Here is a 22,738-nt window from a genome sequence, read left to right as displayed (position 1 = left end):
GTGAGGGTGTTCTTGATTTAACCAACCAATCCAGACACATCCTTGCCCTGTAAGATCAAGACCTCCCCTCCAGGGTTTCCAAAGTTGGCCATCTGCCTTTTTGGGTAAGTGAGTGACATTGTTCTTAGCTTCTCCCAAAACACTTGTTGTTACAGGTGGTTTTAGGCCTGGTCTCAGAAAGCAGAAAAGGGAGCTTGACATGCAAATTAGTAATGGAGAGACTAATCTAGGGGTCTGCTAAATTACTCATTGTAAAGAGATAAGGTGGTAGGAAAAGCCTGAAAACATTTGGCTTATCAGGATTACGGGCTCCTTGACAAACAGTGAAGAAGATGAAGAGGATTGCCTTTTCAGAGGTCTAAGGTTCAGTGGGTTTACTAGCATCTGTCTAGACAGTTCAAGTTACTGCCCAGTGCATCAAGAGTTACTTAAATTGAACCATAGAAAAGCAAAGATACACTAACCTCACAAGGATTTTACTGTACAGGGCTTCAGTCCCCTATTTATAGCATGACATGGGTTTTCACAAGATGATAATTTTGTGCCCTGTCATAAATCTCTTTCTAAACTGGTATTTATAGGTCACTGAAGAAAGGGACTTGAGAAGCCAGAGTTTTGAAAGCTGGGTTTAGGCTGCCAAATTTGAAGTGCATTCACAAGCAGGTGGGGTGGGTGACATTGGGTTTCTTCGGCCATGGGATACGTGGACTTGGACAGCTGGAAAAGGGCAGTTATAACTACATGACCAAATGACTACCAAAGAACACTCAGTTTTGGAGGAGCACGGTGGGGGCTTTACAGGTTCACTGTTAGTCTGAAGAAGAAGTCCAACAAAAAGGCACACGCTACACATGCTACATATTAGAGCCTAGTGGAAAAAACTGGTGAATGGGAGACAGAGACGCAACATGGCCTAGTGGATAGAACACGAGCCTGGGAGTCGGAAGGACGTGGGTTCTAATCCCTGTTCTGTCCCTTGTCTGCTGTGGGGCTGTGTGCACAAGAGCAAAAGAGGTGAACTGTGAACTGGTGGTATGAAATGAACAAAAGGATAGGGGAAGCAAGTGAATTGAGTTCAATAAAAAGAAAGATTTTGAGAGCGTCAGTTTGGTCATCAAATGAAGGCAGTGGGTGAAGATCAGTCTCCCTCTGAAGAGAGCAACAGGGGAGACTGTATTATCTGGTGAGAACCAGGTTTCAGCGATGGTGAGGAAAAATAGTGATTGGATCAGGAAGAGGTCAAGGATGAAGGGAAGCTTCCCTATGATGGGGCACGGATTCCTTAGACTACACTTGGTTGAGTCTGTAGGGAGAGTGATCAGGGGAAGATGCAGTGGGAGGGGAGGATGGAGATGGGCTGACTGAAGCAGCCAGGAATTAAGGGATTATTGTGGGCTCAGTGAAGTTTAAGCCCCGAAAGGGAGGTAATTGACATCAATAACTACTTAATAATGATGGTATTTGCTAAGCACTTACTATATGCCAGGCACTGTACTAAGCACTATGGTGGATACAAGTAAATTAAGTTGACAGTCCTCACATGTGGGGTTCAGTCTCCATCCCCATTTTACAGATGAACTGAGGCAAAGAAAAATAAAGTGACTTGCCTAACTTGTTTTGTTGTCTGTCTCCCCCACTTCTAGACTGAAAGCCCATTTTTGGGTAGGGATTGTCCCTATTTGTTGCCAAATTTTACTTTCCAAGCCTTTAGTACAGTGCTGTGCACACAGTAAGTGCTCAATAAATATCACTGAATGAATGGAAGTGGCAGAGCTGGGATTAAAACCCATGAACATCTGACTCCCAGGCCAGTACTAGAGACTAAACCATGCTGTTTCTCTAATCCAGTGATACCCTGAGGAGAGATAGCTGGATAGCTCTATATGTGTGGTATTTTTTAGGCACTTCTTTGCCAGATGTTGTACTCAGCCCTGGACTAAATATAAACTAATTGGTTGGACACAGTCAATGACCCATATGGGCTCAAAGTCTTAATCCCCATTTTACAGATTAGGAAACAGCCACTAAGAAGCTAAGTGACTTTCCCAAGGTAATGCAACAGACTTGTGGCAGACCAGGGAGTACGTGGACTTGGATGTACTCTGATCCCCTGGTTCATGCTCTTTTCACTAGACAATGTTGCTTCCTCTGTAAATAAGTACTGTGGGGCTGGGATGAATATGAAGCCCCATAGGACTAGAGTGTTTTTGGATTTTTTTTTAGGTTAATTTCAGACATATTCTATGGCTAATTACTATTAGTCCTCCTGCCTAATAGAGGCAGTAAAAGATGTGAGCTTTCCCTGCTGAACTCCCACATGGCAAAATCTCCCGTAAATTTGAAATTTAGAAGAAAAACCCTGCCTGCAATGACCCTTATCCACCCATTCTGCAAGTTTCCCAGAAGCCCAAAAGACCCCAATAGCAATGATTTGTTATGGACTATTTAAGTTCCTCAGACTGAGTGCAGTGACAGTGTCTTTAACTTCTATTCTATACTCTCAGAAGCTTAGTATAACATGCTAAGCCCTCAGTGCTAAATTAATACTATTGATTGGGCTTTCTCTCTTACACAAGGATCTACACATAGCTGGATTTCCCAAATGCTCAGAAACGGGCACTGAACAAACAGCACCAACCATCTGGGAGCTTTAAATTGTTTTGGTTTTTTTCTCCAAGTCTTTTTCCCACTCTCTGCTTTTCACCTCTCAGCCAGAAGCAATAATTCAATTATTTTCCTTCTGAGTCCAAACTTTGCATTCCATGAGTAAAGAAAGCAAAAAAAAAAAGAATATAAAAAGTGGCTTGTGCATCTATCAGAAACACTAGTTGCCGCTAGGCTTGGATGATGAAAATGGCAACCACACACCCCTCCTCTTCTGGGTCACTCTCTCTCCGTGGCTAAATCCATGTCTCAGAGGCAATAGAGTATTGAGGGGGTCTGTTCTTTTTAAAATGTCACTTTTTCAAAGCTGGACAACATCAGGACTGTCCCCTGAAGGATTCCTTGACAAAGTAAAAGATGGTTCAAGCCAGGCCATTTCTCCTGATAGCATGCTGTCTTAAACAGCCTGTTGCCTTGTTTACGTCTAGCTAACCAACTGCACCACAGCATGAAACAAACAGCTCAACCTCTCTGATAGTTACAGGTCAGAACAGATTAAAAGAATGAGATTTCTTTTTTCACCTGGAAAGGGAAGGAATGCACCTACGAGGTGGATTCTGGAAGGTGAATTCTGATAAAGGTGGCTGTAGGCCCACCACATATACGGGGGGGGGGGTGTTAAAAAAAAGGCCCTCAGAAGACCATTCAGCTGAAGAATGATTTGGATTGTCTGTGTACAACTGAATAACATGTGGGGAACCAATTTTCATCATTCAGGAAAAGTCCAGGTATGGGAACTCTGCATGTAGATAGAAGAAAGAGTCTTTTAGAATTAAGTAGGAAGAACAGAGAGGGACTCATTTTAAGAGGGACTCTTTAATTAGGGTGGCTTTAGTAGGGTGGCTTTAGGGAACTAGACTGAAAGCTCATTATGAGTAGAGAACATGCCTAATTAGGTTGTATTGTACTCTCCCAAGTACTTAGTACAGTGCTTGGCACTTAATGCTCAATACCACTGACTGATTAGAATGAACACTTGATCGTAGTGCTAATGGGGAACACTATAGAATCGGATACTGGAAATCCCCGAATTATTTTGATATTCAATTCAGCCTTCTAGCCACTCAAATTCTTAAACACTCTCCTATCAGGCAAGTTGAATGATTTGAGATTCCCCTTATCTCTTATAGAAGAGGTGCCAGTCAGCAGAGAAATGGATAGGAGGCAAGAAGAAGAAGAAGAGTTAAAGGCCTGGGTAATCTTCAAAATAGATAATCGATGCTGGAGTCATCAGGTGTTTGTGGTTTTGGAGAGGCTTCTGAAAGTGGAAGATGGAAGAAAGTGGAGTACAATGACAATCAGTTATCTGTTACATTTGAGTTCTCAGTGTACAGAGCACAGGCCCTAAAGGACCTTACAACTTAGTGGGGAAGGAAGACACTGAAATAAGTTTGAGAAAGGGGAAGCAAGAGGATAAGGCAATGTTCTTAAGTACTATGGGGATGGGAGGGGGAATATCCACTAGTCAGTTGTGTGACCTTGAGCAAGTCGCTTAACTTCTCTGTGCCTCAGTTATCTCATCTGTAAAATGGGGATGAAGACTGTGAGCCCTACATGGGACAACCTGATTACCCTGTATCTACCCCAGCGCTTAGAACACTGCTTGGTACATAGTAAGTGCTTAACAAATACCAACATTATTATTATTACATGGCCTAGTGGATAAAGCACAAACCTGTGATTGAGAAGCATCTGGGTTCTAATATCAGCTCTACTATTTCTCTGCTGTGTTACTTTGGGCAAGTCACTTCACTTCTCTGTGCCTCAGTAACCTTATCTGCAAAATGGGGATAAGAATTGTGAGCTCCATGCGGGACTGTGTCTAACCTGATGAGCTTTAATCTACCCCAGTGCTTAGTACAGTGTCTGGAACATAGAAAACACCTAAATACTATAAGAAAAGTGTCAAAGAGATGCAAAAAGGAAGGGAAATAGTGGGGATGAGAGGTTATTCAGGGAAGAATTCTTGGAGATATGATTTTAAGTAGTGCTTTTAAGAAAAATGTGGACCGCTTCACAGATTTTCATATCATACTTGCTCGGAAACTAAGAGAACACTCTTGGATGATTTGCTCTATTGTTCAGTGGCATATGATGATGATGAGAGAGGACATGATCTTCACAACCTCCTCACAGAGAAGCAGCATAACCTAGTGGATATTGTTTGGGCCTGGGAGTCAGAAGGACCAAGTTTCTAATTCCAGCTCTGCTGCTTGTCTGCTGGGTGACCATGAGCAACTCACTTCTCTGTGCTTCAGTTACCTCATCTGTAAAATGGGGATTGAGACTGGGAGCCCGGTGTGGGACAGGGACTGTGTCCAACCCGATTATCTTCTATCTAGCCCAGTGCTCAGTACAGTGCCCAGCACATAGTAAACACTTAAATACCACAATTGTTGATATACAATTCAGTGGGTATATAAAAGCCAAAATGAATGCTACCCCAAACCCAGAGTAAGAAGCAGATAAGTATAGTTTTTCCAAAAAGTATTAGGGAATAAATCAAATGCTGTGGGTCTTAAAGCAACTGAAAAATATCATGTTACCTTCCTGGTAAGGGAGATGAACAAAACCCCAGGAGCCTTCGACTACAGGTCTCTGAAGAGCAAATGATTTAAGCCTAAGTGAGAGAAAGAGACAGTGTGCACATTCGGGAAAATATACACTTAAAATCTTGTCTGAAGCTGCAGGAGAGCGACTGGGGTGTTGAGGAGAGGGGCAAAGTGGTGAATGAGACAAGGGTGGGGTTGAGATGCAGATAGAAGATGTAGGAGAGGAGAGAAGAACGAGCAGGGAGAGAAATATTTCCACTCCCAGGGAGTAGCTTCAGAATTAAAAGTACTTATACTTCTGAAATGCTCATGGAAAAGAGATGAAGAGAAAATTAAACTAAAGTTGGGGGTGAAAGATAGGTAAAGTTCAGCAACATCACTGAAGTCTGCCTCATCTTAACTCAGACCACCCTGTTCCTATTTCCTTTCAGCACATCAGATAACAAGTTGTGTCCATCATTCTTTTTGCATACTCCACCAGAAAAGTTGGGACGTGATGAGGCTCTTTTTCCGTAGTGGCGGACTGAGAGCATTTTAGGACTTTGTTGTGATCTTCGCCAGCCATCTAGATGTAAAAAAATGGGTGCCACAATGTAAATAGCAGAATCACTTTGCCCTGAAGTCAGAGATGTTTTATGGCCACCACTTCTCCCCATGCCAAACTCACAGACAACAGCCCTGAAAGACGACTGCAGAGAGAAAGGGAAAGAGATAATAATAGTAATTTGTTAAACCTTTATGTGCCAAGCACAGGAATAGATAACCAGAAAATACAAGATTACCAGGTTGGATACAGTCTCTGTCCCACCTGGGGCTCACAGCTTAGAGAAGAAACAGTTATCTACTCCCCATTTTACAGATGAGAAAATTGAGGCACAGATCATTTAAGTGACTAGGCCAAGGTCACACAGCAGAGAAGTGTCAGAGCTGGTGTTAAAATATAGGTCCATATTCTTTCCACTAGGCCATATTGCTTCTCTGGAGAGGAGAAGGGAGGGGGAGAAGCATTCACAGCCTTAACAGACCTTCCACTTTCCCTTCCTACCAGCTAGAGCCTCCCATATGAGTAATCAATCATTTGAGCACTTGCTGTGTGCAGAGCACTGTATTAAGTGCTTGGGAAACGATAAGAGTTGTAGGCACATTACCTGCCCAAGAGGAGCTAACAGTCATAGTGTACTCTCCCAAACATTTAATACAGTGCTCTGAACATAGTAAATGCTTGACAAATGCAAATGATGAAATAATATACAGTCTAATAATAATAAATTTGGTATCTGTTATGTTTTCATTCAATTTTATTGAGTGTTTACTGTGTACGAAGCACTTTACTAAATTCTTGGGAGAGTCCAACAGCCATTCCCGGTCCACAGTGGATTGAAGTGGGGAGAGACAGGAGGCAGGGAGGTCAGCAAGGAGGCTGATACAATAATTGAGTTGGGATAGGATGAGTGCTTGTATTAATGCAGTAGCAGTTTGGATAGAGAGGAAGGATGGTAGAACTGACAGGATGTAATGATGGCATGAATGACAGAAGAGCCAAGGATGACACCAAGATTATAAATTTGTGAGTCAGGAAAGATGGTGGGGCTGTCAACAGTGATGGGAAAGTTAGCAGGATGACAGGGTTGGGAGAGAACATAAGTGCTTACTACGTAAGCCCATCGAAGGGCAGGGATTGTCTCTATCTGTTACTGATTTGTACATTCCAAGTGCTCAGTAACAGTGCTCTGCACATAGTAAGCACTCAATAAATACTATTGAATGAATGAATGATAAGCCCATGTACGAAGCACTGGGGTAGATAATCAGGTCCCACATGGGCTCACAGTTTAAGTGGGAAGCAGAAAAGGTATTGCATCCCCATTTTGCAAGCGAGAGTACTGAGGCACAGAAAAGTTAAGTGACTTACCTGAGGTCTCACAGCCAACAAGTGGCAGAGCCAGGATTAGGACCCAGGTCCTCGATTCCCATCCCTGACAACTTGTTTTGTTGTCTGTCTCCCCCTTTTAGACGGTGAACCTGTTGTTGGGCAGGGATTGTCTCTATCTGTTGCTGAATTGTACAATCCAAGCGCTTAGTACAGTGCTCTGCACACAGTAAGTGCTCAATAAATACAATTGAAAGAATGAATGTCTGTGTTCTTTCCACTTAGACAATCCTGCTTCCCAGAGGAGGAGCTTACGTGCTTTGGGATGATGTGATAACCACTTAGTACCTTTCCTGCAAGTGTTTAGAGGAAAAACTTGAGGCCCTGGGGAGGCAGAGGGGACAGTGAAAGCCTGGTTTTCAGCAATAACCACATCCTAATCTCAGCTCAACCCCGGATGTTCCCAGGCTTCTCTCTTCCTGGTCACCTGGTCAAAGCTTCTATATCTCTTCCCTAGTGACAATGTTTGAAAACAGAGCTGGCCTGATTGTTGCCTTCACAAAGCTCACCTTTGCTGCCTCTGAGGCTAAAAGGGGGCCTGTATACCTCAGCTAGTCTAACTTTCAGCACTCTACTCCCTTCCCAGTGGAAATGCCATTAGTAATTGTCTTCCATGCCTGATAAAAGCTGTAGGATAAAGCAACATGTTTTCATCATCCTGGTTGAATCAAATAGCAATTAATGCACAACCATTATTCATCCATTTGCCAGGTGTGCTATGATATGGAGTTAACATTATTACTGCCAACAAGGGACTTCCTTGTTCGGTAGATTCAGAGTTGGTGCCAATGGCATAAAGATATGGGAACCAACAGTTTCATTTTACAACTCTTGGTCTTTATTTATTAAAACGGACAGTAATATGAAGAGGAGATAATCTAAATGCTTTGTCAGTAAATGCCAATATTACTGACTTAGCTTTCAGGTAATTACATAAGCTTGGCAAATAAAAATCAATCTGAATGAATTTTAAGAAGGGTCAATTGAAAATTGGAGTCATTCAGATTGCTTGTCTATTTTGTTTGGGGTTTTTTTATCCCCACAGATTAAAAAAAAGTGTTCAGCATAAAAAAGATCCATTGCCTGGTTTTAGATTAAAGTATAAAGGGTCAGAAACACAGGTAGAAGAGGTAAAATTTAGCGAGGAGGTAAGAGATTTCCTCTTGAGTTACGGCAGAGAGTATAGGGAGAGTCAAGGAGGATGGAGGAAGAAGGGGACACTGGAAAGGAGCTCGGGAGATTTTAGGGATATCACATCTGATTTTTTCAATTTTGTTTAAGTATGTAGCCAGGTCATTAGGGGAAAAAAACATGGTGGGAATTGGTAGGGGAAAATAAGGGGTATGAAGAGGGAGTTATGCGTTTGGAACAGATGGTGGAGGCATTGGGTATGGGAGTGAATTAATAGGGAAGGAAATAATTACTGAATTCCCATTTTATAGATGAGGAAAATGAGGTAGAGAAGTTACAGTCATTTTCCCCAAGGTCACAGGGCAGGCAAGTGACAGGGCATAGATTACAACCCAAGTCTTCCAGAGGACCAGGAGTTAAACATGATCTCAAAGACATTCGAAGATTCTCGCCATATGCTGAGGGAAGCTCCCCACTGTACCTTTACTTCAGTTGGTTGCACCTTCCAAGTGTGAAATTTTAAAATAGGTTCAACTGTATTGGGGCTTTCACACATCCCTGACTTCACTCATAAAGATGGGAATAGGGTCACAAGGATTACCTCCAAATAAGGAAGACATGGGAAGCAGTGTGGTCTAGCGGAGAGAGACTGAGTTCTAATTCCAACTCTGCCACTTATCTCCTGTATGACCTTGCTCAAGTTACTTCATTTCACCTCAGTTTTCTCAACTGCAAAAGTGGAGATTTAATGCCTCTGCTCCCTTCAAATGTACCTGGCCCTGTGAAAGTGTTTCTAGAGCTTAGAACAGTGCCCAGCATATAGTAAGACCTTAATACCATAATTATAATAATAATAATGTTGGTATGTGTTGTGTTTACTATGTGCAGCGCACTGTTCTAAGCACTGGGGTAGATACAGGGTCATTAGGTGAGGCTCACAGTCTGAATCCCCATTTTACAGATGAGGAACTGAGGCCCAGAGAAGTGAAGTGACTTGCCCACAGTCACACAGCTGACAAGTAGCAGAGCAGGGATTCGAATCCATGACCTCTGACTCCCAAGCTCGGGCTCTTTCCACTGAGCTACGGTGCTTCTCATTATAATTTCCCAGCCCTGAGAACAGTGCTTGGCAAACAGTATTTGCTTAATATCACATTAAAAAATCCTGAATAGATAGCAGGTAAGAGGATCAGTATAATGCCAAGAGCTTCTTTTGTTGTTTTCCCTCTTGAGTTCGAATCCCAGCTCTGCCATTTGTCGGCTGTGTGACTGTGGGCAAGTCACTTCACTTCTCTGTGCCTCAGTTCCCTCTGATTATTACCATGTGATGAGTTACCTTTCAGAACCTTTCAGTTACCTTTAGAGAAGCAGCATGGCTCAGTGGAAAGAGCACGGGCTTTGGAGTCAGGGCTCATGAGTTCGAATCCCAGCTCTGCCATTTGTCGGCTGTGTGACTGTGGGCAAGTCACTTAACTTCTCTGTGCCTCAGTTCCCTCATCTGTAAAATGGGGATTAAGACTGTGAGCCCCACATGGGACAACCTGATTCCCCTATGTCTACCCCAACGCTTAGAACAGTGCTCGGCACATAGTAAGCGCTTAACAAATACCAACATTATTATTATTATTATTAGAACACCAGGCTTGCTATATTACTACAGAATTGAGGATCCTGGATGTTTAGTACAATGTTGTGCACATAGTAAGCCCTCAATAAATACTATTGAATGGACATTCTATTCCCATAAATAAATGGGAGTGTCTGACAAAGGTGCCTGTCTTGTCCTGGGGTGCCATGTGCCGTTTTTTCCTCAGGGCATGAGTGTCCATATTCAGGGAGAGGTGACAAAGGATTCCAGGCATTTAATCAGAGATTCCTGAGTAAAGAGAGAGTTTACAGCTTCACTGCTGACTCAGCTAAACAGCTGATCCACTCTGGAGGAAGAATCTCTCCCCTCACACAACCATTCATCCCACCCTCTACTTGGCATTAGCAACTGACAATCCTTAGAAAAGAAACCTGTCAGTCACTAAATTTCCATTTAATTCATACTGAGTGCAGCACTCTTAATCATAGAAGAAGATTGTCACTCACAACACAGTCCTGGTCCATGAGAATCACAGTTCTAATGGTGTCATTTGAAGACCATTTTATTTTATCCCAAAGGGAAACAAAAAAAAAGGAAAAAAAGCATCGAATATACTAACATTTAGATAACACTTGGCCATAAGAGGCTAGTTTGTTTTGTCCAGAAATCTGGACAAAGAGTGCATGATAAAGAAGAGTAATATCCTACACAGATTTGTGTGGAATGGGGCCTGAATCCTACTTTCCCTGGAGCCTTAAATGGGGCCTTTCAATATTAGCCAGATCCTCATCATTCTCATGCACCTCATGGCTCACACACTCAAGTCTTCTCATCAGACACATACCAGACTTCGAAAAACAACGTAATGAGTCTACCAGATCGTAGAAGCTCAAGAAGCTGTTGTGTAGCATGTCCTGAGAATAGGCCATAGAGCTACTGCAACTCCTTTGGAAAACAAGGATCCAAAAACATCCGAATTGTTCTCCATGGAACAGATTTAATGAAACATTAAATTCCTGAGCTGGATCTCCCAAAGACTTTAAATGACCAAGGACTGAAGACCTCCTCACAAAAAGAAATCTTTCTTGCTAGAAAAGATCTCTGTAAGCCAGTGAACTCGTGAGACTTGAGGTTCATACAAATGAATTAAAGAAAATCCCCAGAGTCCTTTGGATTAACCAGCCCCAAACCATATGGAAAGTAGAGCTCTTTTGTAAAATCTTGTTTTTTAAAAAGTCACTCAGAAGCCTGGTTTAGCTTGGCCTCAATTTATCAATTGTTATAGTCTGACACTCTACCTTCAGTGGAGATTAGTTAAGGGAAGAAAGTTGGGTGGGGCCACATACACTGCCTTCTGTTACATAAGTAGGGACCATGTGTCTAATGAAAGTTTGCACATGGACTGTGGCTTTATTCAGCTAGTGATTTCTCCAAGCACTCCCTGCCAGACTTGTTTTATGCTCAGCATTTTGGTGATTTTAGAATTTATGTGATCTCAATAAGAAAAAAAATAGAGCAAACTCAAAACAAATTAGGGGTTAGAAGAGCTTGCTCCCTCTGACCTCACTATGATTTGAATGCTTTGGAAGCAGAAACATTTTAAAGCAATATTTCAAATGTATGCAAAAGCTGTATTGTAGTTTCCACACTTCCTACTGCAAAGGAAACACCAAGGAGAGAGAAAATCAATTCTACCAGCCAGCTGATGCATAGCCAGAGAAAGAGGAGATTGAATGAGGTAAAGAAGTTCAGTTTAAGCTTGGTCTTTTTGTGAATTCATAAAAAAGGAAGCTAAGAACCCAATGAGAAGTCACTGTCAGACCAAAGAGATTGGACTAGGATAGTTACACTGGGTCCCACATAAAAGGCAAGACAGAGTTAGGAAGCTTGTACAGAGCCCCACACTTTTTGACTAGAAAGCAGAAAGAAATATCAGAGATCATTCTCCACGGCCTCAAGTTACTATGGCATAGCTGCAATCCAACTACAATTGAGCTCAGAGTCACTAGCTAGCTGGGGCCATCTTGAAGAAAGAGGTGGAGAGAGGCATCAGAGAGTTAACAGATCAGAAAGGCCCAGTTTGCAGGCCGGGGGTGCTTTTCCAGCCCTATATGAATACTCACCTTTGTGCTCCTCAGCTCTCCAGTCTTTGCAGAAAATAGGGCCCCAGGCTAACAGGTGACATGAAGAGGCCACATCATTCATCCCAATAAGCCTCACTTCTGGAGACGGAGAAGGACGGGTCTAGGAAAAATAAACAGTATTTTCAGAAAGATTAGATAGAAGGTGGTGGGAGGGCTGTCTTAGCAGGTACTTCTTGCCTGCCTGTCTTGCTGCCCACCCCTAGCCCACATCCTGCTTCTGGTCTGGACCACCCTCCCTTCTCTACTCCAACAGGCAATCATTCTTCCCCACTTCAAAGCCTTAGTGAAGGCACATCACCTCCAAGAGGCCTTCTCTGACTAAGCCCCATTTTTCCTTGAATCCCACTCCCTTCTGTGTAACCTTGACTTACTCCCTTTGCTCTTCCCTCCTCCCCCAAAGCAGTTATGTACATCTGTCATTTCATTTCATTCATTCGGTAGTATTTACTGAGCACTTACTACACGCAGAGCACTGTACTAAGCACTTGGAATGTACAATTCAGCAACAGATAGAGACAATCCCTATTTATTTGTATTGATGCCCATCTCCCCATCTCTATGAATTCATTGTGGGCATGGAATGTCACTTTTTATTGTTGTTTTGTACTTTCCCAAGCACTTACTACAGTGCTCTGCACACAGTAAGCATTCAGTAAATACAACTGGATGAATATGCTAATCTTCCCAAAGTTATCACCCCTAAAATAACCCTCCCCAGTGCTAGTTCCCCAGACACACAATCCTATATGTTCCAAGACAGAGGCTGACCTAAAGAGATGGACTACTCAAAGGAATAGCTTCCCCCAACAACACACACACCTACTGATGACCAAACAAATCATTCTTCAGTCTTTTTACAAGCATTCACTCCTATAAGCCCATCAGCCTAACCTTTACTCACTAACATCCACTTCCCCCCCCTCTTTCTCTTCCTGCTTTATAAGCTGATCTCCTTTACCCGACCCTCCCCAACCCCTACATTTGCCTCCTATTATTACCTTGATTAGCTTGATGTTCACCTCCTGTGAATTGGTGTCTTCATGTATCAAACCTGATTTTTTACTCCATTTTGAGAGAATCTGGGTGGTCATTTGCCAGTGAAACCTACTTAACATAAGCATCCCCTCGGTGGTAGTGCTAGTTGAGCAGTTTGGAAGGTTCCCGAGGGTTGCTTTCTACTCATTTAACCCTCTGAGTTATTAAAGGAAAAATAATGTGAATACATTTTTGAGTTTGTGTATTCCCTATTGTCTTTTCTCTTCAAACAGGAATCTCCTTTATTATAAAAACTTGGCAAACATAATCTCCTTCATCATTGCTAAATATACTGCTTTGACAGTCATGAGGGACTTGTGAAAGATAAAAAAAAAATATTTTCATGTTATGGGGTTTCACGGGTAAGCATTTTTGACTGGGTGCCATAAACATTATCATGTCATGGGTATCTTAGAGGATGAAGGAGGAGCCTTCTGTGAAAGCCTCATGACATTCATTTCTATATGAATCTTGAGATCCTTCAAAGGAACCCACCAGCCCAGTTCTCCAATGACTAAATTCATGCACCTCCATGGGGTTGTTGGCTGCTTCCACCATATCCTTGAAGATCCAGGCCACAACTGCAGATTGACAAAGTTTTATCCAGTGGAAGTCTCCACTGTCTGCTCTCATGCTCCTCAAACAGTTGAGAAACAGACATGCGTCACAGGCCTCTGCATGCTCAATTCTTGCCCTGGGTAGCAAGGACACAGAGGTGTTGGTTAAGGTTGAGGTGAGAAGCAGCGTGACCCAGTGGATACAGAGCGGGCCTGTTATTCAGAAGGATCTAGGTTCTAATTCTGGTACTGCCACTTGCCTGCTGTGTGACCTAGGGCAAGTCACTTCACTTTTCTGAACCTCAGTTAGCTCATCCGTAAAATGGGGATTAAGACTGTGAGCTCCATGTGAAATAGGGACTGTGTCCAAACTGATTAATTTGCATCTACCCCAGCATTTAGTACAATGCCTGGCACATAGTAAGAGCTTAACAAATACTATTTTTTTAAAAAAAGTATTGATTCCAGCTTATGCTCAGAGTTGGTTTTGGGGGATGGAGGAGTCAGGAGATTGCCAGAGGCAACCAATCAGGAAAAAATTTGGTGGCAGAACCCAAGGTTCTAGAAGCAGCCTGAGAGGGCCATTTAAGGAGAGGAACTACAGCCCCAGCAAGTCATTCTCCTACTCAGACTGCTTTTCCTTGCTCCATTCCATTGGAAGTGGCTCTGATCCAAACCCAATAATGGGGCTCTGAACAGAACGATTAGGCTCCAAGCTGCCAAATCACAGCTTGCTCTTCTGAATGTTACTCCTCTTTATGACTTGCCTGCTAGCCAGGCCCTGCTACCCCTACTTATTTAATTTTACTTGAAACATCCATATTTGCATGCAAAAGAGTGTGGGCTTTTTAGTATCCTGAAGATGGATGTCAAGCCCTTGGAGAGTGAGGAATGGCATGGAGGAGCATGGATTTAAAGTTTCACCTTTTATAGTAGCATTAACCTTGTCCTGGCCAGATCTAGATCTCAAAATCATTTTTCTCCCAAAAAAGATTCTTCAGGAAACATGTTTACTCCATGCAGAGATAGCCTTTGTTTTTAAGCCTTTGCAAGGGGTCACAGAAACTAATACTTACAGGGGCTTGACTTGTGCTTAATTCATGAGTCTAGGAATGGAAAGGACAAGAGATCATCTCTGCAGTCCTTCTCGCTCCTTGCAGGTTAGGGTTTAAACCAATCAGGACAGATAGCTAGCCATTTCCTTGGCATAGTGGAGGGATTCCATAACCTCCCTTGGGCATCTTGAGCAATGTTTAATCACCCTTTCCATTTCTACATCTGGAAAGCTTGGTCATCCTTCAAGAGACAGCAGGGTATCAAGAGAAGACTACCCATGCCCCATTCCTTCGTGGCTGCTTGCTCACCATTACGCACGGTGTCAGTTGAGGGCATGGGCCATCATCAGTCCATGGGTAAGATCTGAGAAAGGAGAGAAAGGATTTACTGAGTCATGTTGGAAACCAGCAAGATGGAGCTGGGGTAAGGAAAGAATGAAGGAGGTGGCTTATACCGTGAGTCAGTTCACAACTAAGTGGTCTTCCACTAGTTTGTGTGCATTTTAGTGAAACCAAGCTCACAACCCCAAGGAACTAATCCACCAGAAAAACAAGGGCTCAGGCCTTGAAGGTGAAGGGGAAATAGCTTCAAAAGGGGATCAAGGAATCCAGAAAAAGGTATGGAACTGAACCAAATGGATATTTGATAAAAAAGTTAATGTCTCCATTAAAATGCTAAGTATTAAATGGCTATACTAAAGAGACAGGGGATACCAGGCAAAAGTAAAGGAGGGACTCAGAAACCCTAATATCTACACATATTCTTATGGAACTTTATAATTGGCATGAACAATAACTCGCCTTGCCCATATGGGCTGGGTTCTGTTTTTCAAACAGAAAACACTGTGCTCAGAAATTTTACTGTAGTTAATTCATTCCAAAAGAGACCAGACTCAGTACTGCTACCGTAAATAGATTTCTTCATTATTCTGGGGCATTTTTTGGCCAAAAGTCTGACCAAAAAAATAGGAAAGAGCCAGTCACTGTCTCAGTTCTCCATAGGTCCTCTGCAGAGGTGTAGGAGAACATGACACAGGGAAAACAGTTGGGAGGACCAGCCTGTTCTCTCATTGTGGAAGTAATCGGTCAGGTCTAGCTTAAAACTTTCACGCTTGGCTTTATTTCTGTGAAATATACAACCATTAGGCCAAGAACTACAGTCTGCATGAAACAGATGGTTGAAAGAAACTGGAGGCGCCACTTATTTTTGCATTGCTTGTTACTTTATTCAGCATTAAACGAATACCTACCAACCAGGAGAATGGATGAATAAAAAAGAAGCATTGAGGACTCTAAATCTCCTCTGGTGGAGTGGGCTTTCTTCAGTCAATCAGTCAGTCAAGCAAGCAAGTAATGAATCAATTACTCATATTTATAGAGAGCTTATTGGGTGCACAGCACTATACTAAGGACTTGGAAAAATACAACAGAGTAGAGTTGGTAGACACAGTCCTTGCCCACTAGGAGAATACATTTTCAACATGACAAGTAAGGGTCCTCTCAGTCTTAATAAAGTGTGGAACTCTCTGATGATACTTCCCTTCTCAGGGAAGCCAGAGTATTAGAATAAGGGAAGGGAGAGAGTGTGAGAATAATAGTCATAATAATAATTATGGCATCTGTGAAGCACTTACTATGTGCCAGATGCTGATCTAAGCACGAGGGTGGATATGAGCAAATTGGGTTGGACACAGTCCCTGTCCCACATGGGGCTCACAATCTTAATCCCCATTTTACAGATGAGGTAACTGAGGCTCGGAGAAGTGACGTGACTTGTTGAAGGTCACACAGCAGACACTTGCCAGAGCCAGGATTAGAAACCAGATCTTTCTGACTACCAGACCTGTTGTCTATACACTAGGCCTTACTGCTTCTTTAAGAGAGGAGACAGGGAAGAGGGAAATGGGGTCTGGGAAAGAGGGGAAAAAGAGAAGGAAATAAAGGGGAAGGGGAAAAGGACCCAACCTATGTTGCCCCACCACCTTAGTCTTCAGCTGCCACACCAACAGCCAAGCAGCAGCAAGATGCATTAGCTGAGCTGGGTTACTACTCTGTGGGCATCAGTGACCCTCGATGGTGGCTCCTGCCTCAAAAGCCGAGCAGCCCAGAAGAACTGCCCTGCTGAGTTTACAGTCCAGATACCTATCTCAGGATAAGAGGTGCTCCAGAAACAGGGGAGAGAAAAGAATTACTGACAAAGATTCTGGAACCCACTGGGGACAGGGAGATTCTTTAAAGGCTCAGATTGGGAAGCTGTGGCAGGCTGGGAGGGGACAAAAAGTTGACTTGCCAATTTAGCTTCTTCTACATTCTCCTCCCATTTCCAAGGCGTGGATTGGGAAAGATAGAGTAACCCGTCCTCACCAAAAGGATAAAAGAAATCTCCTTCACCTCCAAGGACTGGCATCCTGTCCTCGGATCCTCATGATCCATTTGCCCCGCCCTTAATCTAGTCCTGCCTTTCCCCACCGATCCAACTCTCACAAGGGTAAAGGAGGCTTTGCAGAACCTCAAGTTAGAATACAAGCCAGCTGAACATGAACAAATCTCAAGGTGCATGTTGTTTTCACCTAAGGCTACATTCTTGATTCATTACTGAGTTTGTCCAATACAAGGCCCATCTCTGTTTTTGAGTCCACCTCTGTAGAGCAATGTTGTGTTTAAGCTCATTTTGGTCAGGTAACATGTATACCAACTCCTTATATTATACTCTCCCAAGCACTTAGCCCAGTGCTTTCCACGCTATAAGCACTCAAGAAATGCTTTTGATTATTACCAACTGAACTCACTGGCAGTTTGAAAATGATGAAAGGATTCTTTGTGGATCATTCTTGTTCCTCAAGGGCTAAAGTCTTAGTATAGTGAAAAAGGAAATAGAGACTGGAGGGTTTTTTTTCTTTTACAATTTGACCCAGTTCACTGTATCAACAATGATTTGCACACATAAGGGCAAGGTAGGACCATGGCTCAGCTTCCTCCCGATTGGCCCAAGGCTATCCATGCCTGGCAATTCCTACTCTGTCTCTCATCATTTCCTTTATCTAGCACTGACCTAGTTGGACTCTGGGACTACCCTTAAGACCATTCAGGAGTAGGGTGTCTGAGAGTTCAGAAGAGGGGCCTGGAAATCACTTTGGTCAATCTGGTGTATGTGCTGATATCATGGTTCAATCAAACAATCAATTGTATTTATTGAGCACTTACTGTGTCCAAAGTACTGTACTCAATGTTTGAGAGAGTAAAATATAACAATATAACAGGGTTGGTACACATGTGCCCTGCCCACAGTGAGATTATACTCTAGGAGCGGGAGACAGACATTAATATACATAAACAGCTATATACATTCATGTTGAGGGCTTGGGCTAAGAGGTCGTTCTTGGGATGAGCTTGGAGGGTGGGCCAATGGTGTGTCCTTCCATTAATGCTTGGTGACATCATGTTTAAAAAGCTCTTCCTGCTGAAAAATGAATTTCAGAAAACCCAATGAATGAGTGCAGATCTCAGGTACAAAATTGACACTTTTGGTAATGGGGCCATTTTTGAAACTATTTGCAGCCTCATCATCATCATCAATATTATTTAGCCTGCTGTTTACGGTGCATTGTATTAGGCACTTAGGGGTCTATTCAGAAACATAGAACACCACCCTATTTTCAAGGAGTTTTCAATATAATAGGGAAGGCAAGCTGATATGAACTGATGAAATGGTAGTTGAAGGGATGAGTGTAGACAAGTGAATAAATAGAGGTCATAAAAATGCTGATGTCTGAAGCAAATGTCTGCAGCGATTGGCATGACTAGAGAGGTGTGTGAGAGTGTGTGCATCTGTGTGTGTGTGTGTGTGTGTGTGTGTGTGTGTTGGGGCGAGGGTGGAGGGAATGGGTAATCAGAGAATGTCTTCAGAAATAAATGATTTTTAGAAGAAGTTTGAAGGAAGAGAGGAGAATGGTTTGGCAAAGCTGAGCGGAGAGGCTGAGCAAAATTTTCTGGCTCATCAAATCCCGCCTGTTGAAATCAGAGCTAATCCACTGCTCTCCCACCTCCAAAGGTTGGCAAGGTGCCCGCAGTAGTTCACGTGTACATTTGAGAGAAATTATGCCATCTCTCTGGCCCTCATCATCTTCATAAATGCTTCTTTGTTTTGGCTGGTTAATGAATGAATGGCACAACAACTTTCACTGTAATAAATGGACACTTTGTTGTTTGGGTAACCAAGCCAAAAGCATTTGTGTCTTCTTTTTATTCTCTTGCCTCGATATTATAGCAAAGCGGCTCTCCACCCTTTTCCAAGGAAAGAGCATTATCATTTCTTGTTGTTTTATAGCATGATAATATGAAATAGAGACAAGATGGAGTTGGAAACTTCATTATAGCTTTTATTTTAGTAGCTAGAGGATAGGAACTTTCAAACAGAGCAGTGGAATTTACATCCATTTAACATCATTTACTGGGATAAACTATCTTCAGCCTCCTGGAGCAATCTGCTCCTACTCAATATATTTAGTTATTTGATAGATCCATGTGTATCTATTTGTGCATTTTTTATGATCCATTTCCCAGTGCACCCAGATGATAATAATGGCTGAAGAGTGTGTCTGACAGGTAAATCCGAATGCAACCATCCGCAACAGAGATTTGTGCAAATTGCTGACATGAAATCATTTTTGAAAGCATCTAGGAGAAAAAGATCATTTAACTATCATTTAGGCAACAGAGCAGGGTGTGTTTCATGTCTAACATGTCTAACATTGAAGTGCCATTCAGTGTGGCTGAGAAATGTTATTTTCAATAGGAAACAAAAATATAACGGTAAGACTATCTCCAGATCTCCAAACAGTTCTATTCCTTTCATTTCATTAGTCATCCTTTGGCATTTGGGAAATAAAAATGTTTTTATTAGTATCATATGCAAAATATTAGAAATGAAATTCCTTTAAAATATGTCACATTCTACAAAACCAAATGCTGGAAATCTATAGAAAGTATGTTTCAGGCATTACATTATATTTTTCTGAACAGACACAGATTTGGCAGTTAGGTAAAAGCAAAATGTATGATTGAGCAATTATGTGAGGTTTCAGGCTGTGTAGACAATAATTTAGAGAAATTTGGGCCTCCAACACTCCTCTTTTCAAGCAGATTTTACTTACTGGATTATTTAGATATTTGCCTTGCTCCACCTAAACTACTTTCTTTGGCAAAATACCTGCTGACACTTTTGCTGTTGCTATTTTTCCCTCATTTAGACATTTCTCAAGAAGATTAGCATTATCAGTACAAACCAGTAGTTCCACAGCCTAGATCAATTGGCTGAGATTTCATTTACAGGGATCAGATAAAATGAGTAGGAAAGGAAATGAATGTGATGCATTAGGAGGCTATTTTGCAGTACAATTTTTCTTACATAAAGCACAACGTTACATTCCCATCTCGGTCTAGACAAAAATTAGTCATTACTAGCTATCTAAACGAGGGGATAGCAAATGCCAAAATTCCAGCCTCAGATAGTTCTATCAAGCCGGGAAAACTCTGCCCAGTTAATGTGGTTCCATACAAGTTCGTTTACCAGAAAGATTATGGTATTTTAAAGTTAAAGTTAGAAAGCATTTTATGAAAGGAAAGATTGCTGTCTGGAAGGATAAATGATGTGTGTCACCAGGCTGGAAGTGCTCCTGACAGGCAACAGCTGTATCTGATATAACGAAGCTCCATCAACTTCTTTTTAGCAGCACTGGAAGACACCGCTTTTAACTAAATACTTTCCGATGGTTTCACATTTTTTCCCGCAATTTCCACCTTAGAGCCTCCACGCTTTAAACCTCTCTCATCTGTGGTCTCAAAGAAGGAAACACAATAAGAGTGAAATAAGTTTACTTGCCTTTGCCCTTCACCAGTAGCTGGTTAGTCGCCTGTTTTTTTTTTAAAGGCCCAGGAGTTTTTAAAGAACATGCTTACCCCTTTAAATGCCCAGAACTGGAGAGTTTGACTTCCAGAAGGGCTGAGGGGACTGATCCTTCAGAGAAAGTTTGGTCAAAACTAATTGCTATTTTATTGAAGCTTTGCTAAAATGTAAAACAGTACTTTGGGGTTATTTACAATCAGGGGGTTTGGATGGATTCTATTTCTTGGTTACATCAAAATTGATCTGTAATTGCTCCAGTTAGAGGAGGACTTTCTCAGGTTGTCTCCTCCAGGCTCTTGTTCTCCTTGTCGACAGTCTCATCACCCAGAGGAATTAGGTCTAACCTGTCATGGCTTTTACATGTTTCTCTCCACCAACAGTCACCTCTACTTAGTACCAAAGAAAGTGCATTGGATCTTGAGAACTCTGCAGATTTAATGACCCAGTAGCTCTGGATTAGATCTTTAAGAACCTTAACAAAGAGCTCCAGGTGTTCGTTACTTCATGCTTTTCACATTCCTTTCTTTTTTCTCCACGAATCCATGTCGATACCTCCTGTAACTCTTGATGGGTTGGTCCCAGCAACTGGGGAATCAACTGATCAATCAGTGGTATTAACTGAGCGGAGTACTGTATTAGGCGCTTGGAAAAATACAATACAATGGAGTTGGTAGATGCAATTCCTAGTCCCTGGAAGCTTACAGTGTACAGGGGACATCTGTTCTCTTCTTGATAGTGAATGATAAAGCTGCTCCACTCCTCAGTCCTCCTCTGCCTGTGCCTCTCAAACGGGTGCTGATGTCTACCCTGAATGTGCTTGTTCAGAGGCCGTTCTATTGTTCATGCCAGCCCCTCGGTGGCAGGCCTTGACATGTCCTCTAATAGTATCCAAGACATACACAAACATAAAAGTCAAAGATTTCAATCCATGCTTTCAGCCTTCTAGTTATTTGAGTGAAATTTCAAGTTCAAACACATACGGGATCGTTACTTTCCAACTCAGTTTGCATTACATGTCATTCATTTATAATGCTCCCCAAAATGCTGTTGAGATGTGTCTCAAGATATCAGCTACTAAGTTCTTCCCAGATATTGCTTTTTAGGAGGGAAATGGGAAAGGTGGAATCTACAGCTGAGACCTAAAACATGAGCATCTCACTTTGGAAACTTTGTAGACAGAAATTTCTGAGAAGGGCTGTATTCCCCTCTAGACTGTCTGCTCAATGTGGGCAGGGAGCATGTCTACCAACTCTGTCAAAGAGTCAGAAGGACCTGGGTTCTAATCCCAGCTCCTCTACTTGTCTGTTTTGTGACCTTGGGCAAGTCACTTCATTTCTCTGTGCCTCAGTTACCTCATCTGTAAAATGGGGATCAAGACTGTAAGCCCCAGAGGAGACAGAGACTGTGTTCAACACAATTTGCCTGTATCAACCCTAGCGTTTAGTATAGTGCCTGGCACATTGTAAATACTTAACAAATACCACAATTATTATAATTATTAGTCTCTGAATCACTTAGTACAGTGCTCTGCATGCAGTAAACAATCAATAAATACTGCTGATGGATTGATTGTATTTCAAGTTGTCCTTGTCATTGTTTCAGTTTCACCTTTGGAATAGCAGATGTTACTCTGGGCATTTCTTTAGGCACTTCTTTCAGAGAATAACGCCGCTGGGTGTATCTGTGGGTTTCTCAGTAGCAGAATTGGCCTGATTCCTTTTAAGACCCAATGCCCATCTGCTTTCACATGTCTAGGCATGAAGTTGAGCCCAGTGGAGTAAAAAAACCCCACATCAGAAAGTGAGTCTCTTTTTAGCTCATTTGATCAGAATCCTGCAAACCACTTAAAAGAGAAACCGGGACCACCTTCCTTCTGGACTCTGATCTAGCTCCTCTTGGGTGGTGTCATTTATGACAGAGCCAGAGAGTTGACATTTTTTTTAATTCTATTTAGAGTCCTCGCAAAATACAGCTCTGAGGCCAGATGGTGGACATCGTTGGACTGAAATGAATTCTGCTGACAATGACACCGCAGAGTACGGTTTGAAGCATCTCTGCCAGAGAGCATAAAGGACACGGACTGATCTAATGAAATCTGAGTGACTGCTAGGATTAACCTTTAGTTTTCAGGGCCACCCTTCATTCTGTGAGTCATTATGGCCTCTCCCTTGTGAATC

The sequence above is a fragment of the Ornithorhynchus anatinus genome, chromosome 4 (genome assembly GCF_004115215.2).
Source record: "Ornithorhynchus anatinus isolate Pmale09 chromosome 4, mOrnAna1.pri.v4, whole genome shotgun sequence".
Classification (NCBI taxonomy): domain Eukaryota; kingdom Metazoa; phylum Chordata; class Mammalia; order Monotremata; family Ornithorhynchidae; genus Ornithorhynchus; species Ornithorhynchus anatinus.
This window is presented reverse-complemented; position numbering follows the sequence as displayed.